Here is a 7,515-nt window from a genome sequence, read left to right as displayed (position 1 = left end):
TCACTTGCTCGTTGAATTCTACTTCTTATTTGTACTTTGTAGACTTGTTGTAGATGGGCATCTCCGTAACGTTTATCTAGTCGAGTGAACAAGGTCTGGTAATATTTTTCTTGACCCTTAGGATATCCGCAGCATCACCTCGTAAAGCAACAGTCAAGGAAACAGCCTTTTCATGTTCTGTCTAATGGTTGGTTGTCGCAATAGCTTCAAATTGTCTAAGGTATATGGACCAAGACGACTTTCCATCAAATGGTGGCAATTTGAATCTCATATGATGTGTCGTTTCGTCTCTCGGTGATTCTTCTTTCACTAATGGATCGAAGGCTACTTTATTAACTGGTGGTAGCACTTTTGTATTGGTTATCATGCTCTCTAACTGTTTGATCTTCTCTTCTACGTTGTTTAAATTTTTCTGTATCTGATCAAATTTTTTAGAGACTTCTTCAAATTTCTCATTGTTCTGAGTACATACTTCGTCGAATCTTCTAGAAACCTTTTCGAGTTTCTCGTCGTTTTGTCTAGCTACTTCTTTATTAATTTGTGAAGTCTCGTCGAATCTTTCATTATTTTTTTTTGGAAGTTTCTTCAATCATTTGAAACGTTTCATCGAATCTTTTGAAAATATTCTCGAATTTTCCATCTATTATTTTAGTTAAAACGGCTTCTTCTGCTGATTGAAACCGGAATGTCTCTGGATCGTCTCCATTCTTGTTGAGAACAGTCTTCAATCGTTCTTGGAGTATCTTCTTTGACCCGCTGCAGTCTTCATCGCGTTCTTCTAGTTGCTCACGCATCTGTTTTACTGACAGTTCTACTAGCAGCATCTTTGGTCAGGCACACACGTACTTTTTGTAAATATTCTTACAAAGATCACTACAAAATTACGCAGGTATTCCCGACGAACAATACTTTTTAAAAGTTCAAAAGTCTTTTTCAAAAGTCACTGCTGAATTTATTTTGTTTTTTTAAATCAATTAACCCCACACCTGACACCAATTATAGCGAGATTAAATAAAACGAGCGGTTCGAATTTATATAAATATATTTATTTATAAGTTTACAGTTCGATAGTATCTTAACAACTAAACTAACTCATAACATCGTTACATATATATACCAAAAGTATCATTCTAGAATAATTTAACGTAGTCCCACCTCTAATTCGCCTACGTGACGGGTTGTTCTCTCTCGCACTCGATATCGCCGAAAACTTCTAGTCGCTTTCGAGATGCAACCGTTACACGGGTCACGCTGAATGCATGTTCGTAACAATATGAAAAAAAAATTTCTGTTGAGTTTGTAACGTTATATACGTCACATGTTTGTTATTTTTCTTTAAAAATTATTTTATTTTAATTTCTTTCGAGTCTATTCATTTAAAAATGTTTATCTTTTATTTAACTATTTTTATTCTAATAATAATCGGCGCTCAACTCTTTGATCAAATAAATATCCTATTTAACCTTTATTTTTTAATTGTGATCTTTCACCTATTATATTCTATTTTCTGTATTCAGATCGATATCTACTCCATTCTATTCTATTCATTAGACATATATAAAATATCTATGATGTCTTTGTTCCAATTCTAAACGACAAAATATATTTGTTAGTTGGCTACTATTGATTTCTGGAATTCCAGTTTTAGTTCGGTGCAGAAGTAGGGAATGTGTATTTTGTCTGTCATCTATTTAAGCTTATGTGTTACATTCAAAATTCATTTACATCATTAAATATTTTCTTGGCTGAGTACAAATTTCATTTCATATTTGTAGTTGATATTTTTTCACATATCTGTCATTAACATCAAGAAAGATACTGTCAAATCTCTACATAATAGAGCCCGAATATATAATAGAGCCCGAAGCACCTGCTTCAATGAAAATGTATTTCAGAAAAAAACTTGCTAACAAACGTTTCTACTAAAAAGGACTACCCATTGTCATGTATAAATAAGAAATTCTACAAAATTGAAGAAAGAAACAACAAAACACCTCAAACAATCCAGAAATACTTACAAAAAGGGACTCATTGACAACAATACCATATGTAAATTGCCAATTAAAAAAACTGAAGATGATAGGAAATAAGTATAACATTGTCGCTGGCCTGAACCCTCGGAAATGAGGGACGGTGGTCCAGTCGCACTATCCATAGCTTGAGATGACCGGAGAAGGTAAAGATCTCGGTCCGTGGGCATATAGGTTGTATATGTCCAAAGCTAAATGGAAATACCTTTTTATATTTAAATGCAATAAATTATTAATTAAAACTAAGAATCTGTAAGAGAAATGGCTTAATTAGACTTAAAACTAAGAACCTGCAAGAGAAAGATTAATTATTGCGCCTAAGACTAATAAATAAGTCGCTGAAATTTAAGAAAAAGTGAAAAAATTATAAGTTATTTCTCTGAAAAATAGTTATTAGATTAGTACATCGGAAATAAACAATAATTACATTACACAGAAGTTTAACACAAAGCGAATTATTGAAGTTTGGAAATTTTCGACCCTCGTCGCCAACCTCGCCAACAGTCTATGAGACCTGTAAAAATGGATAAAAGTTATTTTATAACACGAAATATTTCAAAGTCCCTAAAAATAAAATATTGGAAAAATTAGGTCCGTTTAGGGACTTACATGCTTGAAAAGGAAATAATTTTTATGAAATTATTTTAAGTCGCTGAAACATATAATGGTACCAAAATATTGTAAAATTCTTTTAAGTCCGTTGAGGGACTTACAAAATCTGAAAGAGAATATAAAATATTGTTTTAAAATTATTTCAAGTCGATTAGCAAAAATAAATATAAATAAATATTATAAATTCTTCTAGGTCGGTTTTGGACTTAAAAAAAATCTGAAAGATGAATATATAGAAATAATTCAAAAATACCAGATAAATATAAATAAAATATTATACGAACTTACTCTAAGTCAAAAATACCTGAAAAATATAATAAAATATTACGAAATTCTTATAAGTCCAGCTAGGGACTTAGAATCCTGCAAGAAAATAAGGTAACGGTAGGTAAAAAAAAGTTAAGTCTCTGGGTTTCTGGGAATTAAATCAACCAGAAGGTCTCTAATGTCAAGAAGGCTGGTTCTGCGGATCTCTGTCCACCTGTTGTGCACCTATATTTATACAGATTTAATTAGGTTAATTAACCGCTCCTAGGCGCTCTGCCATTGGAGGTTGCACAACAGCCAATGCTCAATTTCGGACAATACCATTGGCTGCAATTATGTTTGCGATTTATTCAATAGTAAAGCCCGAATTGAGCTATTGGCGACAACATCACAACAACATTCAAAACAACCAACACACTAAGATCTATCCTGTCCAAAACCAAACCCAACAATATACAAAAAAGATAAAATAACTGTATCTATAAAATACCTTGTAAATGCGACAATTTCTACGTGGGAGAAACCGCAAGACCACTAAGTCTCAGGATAAACGAGCATAAAACATACATCAAAAGCAGAGGCTTCGAGAAATCTCATATATGCAAACATGCCTGGGACAACGAATACAGACCACAATGGAAAGATGTATCAATAATCATGAAATAAACAGACATAAAAAAGTAAACAGTCACAGCAGAATGTATCAGGCTTTGGTTGCCAATACTAAAAGAAGAAATCAGCAACAAGAATATACCAACTATAGCGGAGTAACAGGAGGTCGAAAAACATCATCTACAGTCTTATATATAATATATATGCAACACACAATACACAAAACACAAATCTATATTGCAGAATTTACATACACAATCACAATTATTACGATATAGTTTACACATACATATAACACAAAAACACCCACACAACACTCAGCATTTGATACTCCTAGGTTAAAAAACACCACCCTCAGATTTTTTCATTTACATGTCATTTACATTGTGCTGCCTACAAGATTAGGGCCAAGTTATGTCAATTTTGAAATGAGTAATGACATACCTAACCTAATAACAAATCACTTCGGTTATATATTTTTGCAGAATTTTTATAATAATCTTTTTGAGAACGATTTTCGGAGTAGAAGTCGAAACGTTAAACACTAGTTAGTTAAAAATGTGATTTTTATTGAAATCTATAAATATTGTGGGTTAATCCCATATAAACATAATATTTAAATTGGACATGTCACAAGAAAGTAGTTTCAGAACCTTTTCAGAAATATGTTTTATTTAAATAAGTTTGTAACAAATTTCAATCTAAAAGACGAAATGTTAAATAAATGTTTTATTATTATTTTTTTAATTATTTAACATTATTTCTTGAAGTAGTTTTAATATTTGAAAACGACAATTTTGCGATAAACCTACGAAAATCGCTTGGTGGGTCGTGAACAAAGGCCCAAAATAACAAGCAACGATCATGGCACTCTTCACAAGTTCCACAACATAAACCGAATTACCATAGCTATATCTCTTCCGGTTTTCCATTGTTGGGACAGGCCATTGATGGGCGAACGAGGTGCGAAAATGTGGTATGGCTCTTATCCGACCAGCAATGGCATTAGGAGGATTAGGTACAGTACATTACTCGCACACAAACAGTGTTTACCTAAGCCCCGATATGTCGATAAACTGGATAGGTGATGATAAGTCCCGGCTGTATTTAATGCCTGTCCCTATCAGCTGGTCGACAAAAGGCGTTTGCGGGCCCGAATCTATAACAGCGTGACATTCAAGTTGATAATATAATAGGCCTGAGATGAGGTATAATCGCCTAACTACAAAAAGGTTGTGTGTAGATAAATTTAACAAACATTGAAAAGTGAGTAAGTTTAACAATTTTGGAAAACAAACAAGGAGAAATTGCTGGTGCCATTTTTATCAAATATATTTATTTGACATTTTAATTTGGATGTCTTAAGTAGTTTACAAAAAACAAATTTTAAATAAAAATATTATTTTAATGCATTAGATTTTTTTTTCGCACACATTCAGCGCTTTTAACTGTGACAACCTGGTTTTTATGGCGTCCTTCTATTATCTCTATACTACATTTCACAGATTTTGTTCAAACAATGAAATCATCATCATCAACCAGCCTATATTTGTCCACTGTTGAACGTAGACCTCCCTTAAAATTTTTCGCCGATTTCTATCTTGAGTTTCTTGCATCCAATTTTTGGTGATTCGCTTTATATCCCGTCCATCTAGTCGGGGAAGTGCATGGAAAATTTTTAATTTTTAGTTTTATGAAAAATGTTATTCTTTATAAAAATTTCTGTATGATTTTTTCACATACGGTTTTTGACAAACCGAGTATATAACTGAAAAAATTTAATATCTGATGATTGTTATGTCTTTTATGTTTTAGATAATTTAGAACTTTTTATAACCAATAACTTTTTTTCATAAAATTAAAAATAAAAAAGTTTCCCATATGGTCTAATTATTGTGCAATTCTTTATATAGCAATTTTCTTTAGATCCTCTATTACAGTATTGGAAATTATAATCATTTTGTGTCTAGGTTAGCATACCTAATAGATGTATCTACAGTAGGGGAAGGTGGCCATGAAACGGACGTGTTCTGAAACGGACAGTCGCTGTAACTGCTTTAACAATTTAATCTAAGCTCCACTGCAGCCCACCGTGACAACTGTGTATCCATTACGTCAGCTTACATAAATGCCAATATGTTCCCGAAGTTAATCCGAGCTACACGTGCATTTTTATTTTTAGGTCCTAAAAAGTAAATTTTTTGTGCAACTTCCGAACCGCATTTGAAGTGAACCGTAAGTAATAAAAATTTATAGTTATATATTTATTTTTATACATTCTTCTGGCCTTATTCGCTCCGTGCGTGGCCATGGTAGGGGTACTTTGAAACGATGCCAGCGTGCGTAGCGGCGAAATATGACAAAATTGGCCCTACCTTTTTACGCATAAATTTTATCAAAAATGTGTGCAAATACATATTGCGTATTTAATTGTGCTAATAATAGCAAAAATAGTAAGTGTAGGTTTTATAGTTTCCCAAAGATTACATATAAATTAGAGAAAAGAAAAATATGGATCCGTGCTATTAATATGAAAAAGTAAATATCACATAACTTCATTTTTATGCAATTAAAATAGGAAAAATTTAAATAATTTACCTTAAATGATATTTTATAAGGCTTCAAGGTAACTGCAGAGTGCCTGATGACTTTAGCTTTTATATTATAACTTTTACTATTACTGTTTTTAAACATATGCTCTTTCACGTGAAAAACTTGATTTGTCAGTACTAGATTTTTCCCTTTCTTTTCCGTTTGTGGTTGAAAAGATATATAATGATGAATTTTGAGAAACCCAGTTTTTAATACTACATTTATTTTGTACATAAACTAAAAAAATACAATTAAAAAGTTAATTATTAATAATTGTCAATTTCGCATGTATTTAACAATGTCAAACATATGTCATATGTTTAACCTGAAAATTGGTAGGTCCAAAACTGTCAGATGACGGCGGTAGGTGTCGCGTCAGTCACGCACGGAGCGAATATCAAATATAAATATTATATCCAAGTCAATGTAGTTTGAGTATTTTCTATTTAAAAACATGAACTATGCGTTGCTTTGAAGTGGACATGCAATATAGTATTGAAACGGACGTCCGTTTCAATGCATTGAAGTCTGTCCGTTTCAAAACACCATGTCAAAAATATACGTTTAGATTCCTTTTTATATGATTTTTATTTTGTTTTAGACAATGAGCGTAGTAAAGAGGAAGAGGGTTCGTCCCACAGGTGAAATCATTGACCTGGCGGTATAAGAGGTCCTAGAAAGAAAGCAAATAATTAGATCAACGGTGGCCGCACATGGTATTTCAAAGTCATATTTGGCAGACATTTGTAAAACTGCTAAAAATATGAAGGTAAATATCATCATCAATCGGACATTGGAAATGTATATTTTCTGTTTTGCAAGGAAACATGCCAGCTGACTTTTTAAAAACGTGTTTCAAAATGTGCTATGGATTAACTACCGTACAATACGCTAAAGTAAATAATGTAGCACCTACTATTTGGAACCAACTTGAAAAGGCCACTAAGGATTGGTTACGTGGTATTGTAAAACGAAATCCTACTCTTTCTATCAGAAAGCCCGAGAATACTTCTTTATCACGAACTACATCTTTTAATTCTGAAAATGTAGCTAGGTTCTATGATAATTACGAAACGGTCTTAAAGAGATTTAAGCCGATCTGAGCCACACATGATATGAAACACTGACGAAACTGGCTCCAGTACCGTAACAAATCCTCCTAAAGTCATAGCAGTAAAATGAATAAAACAGGTTGGCCAAGTAACTTCGGCCGAAAGAGGCAATTTAGTGACTATGGTAGGTTTTATGAATGCTTCTGGGGCACAATTCCTTCAGCATTTGTATTTTTAAGAGTTGATTATAAAGATTTTATGCTAAAAGATGGTCCAAAAGGTGCTTTAGGTTTAGCTAATCCAAGTATACTAGTCCATCCAAAGAGAAACCATGTCTTATTCTCATGGAC

This window comes from Diabrotica undecimpunctata, chromosome 1 (assembly GCF_040954645.1).
Source record: "Diabrotica undecimpunctata isolate CICGRU chromosome 1, icDiaUnde3, whole genome shotgun sequence".
In the NCBI taxonomy this organism is placed as follows: domain Eukaryota; kingdom Metazoa; phylum Arthropoda; class Insecta; order Coleoptera; family Chrysomelidae; genus Diabrotica; species Diabrotica undecimpunctata.
Note: the sequence above shows the minus strand (reverse complement) of the source record.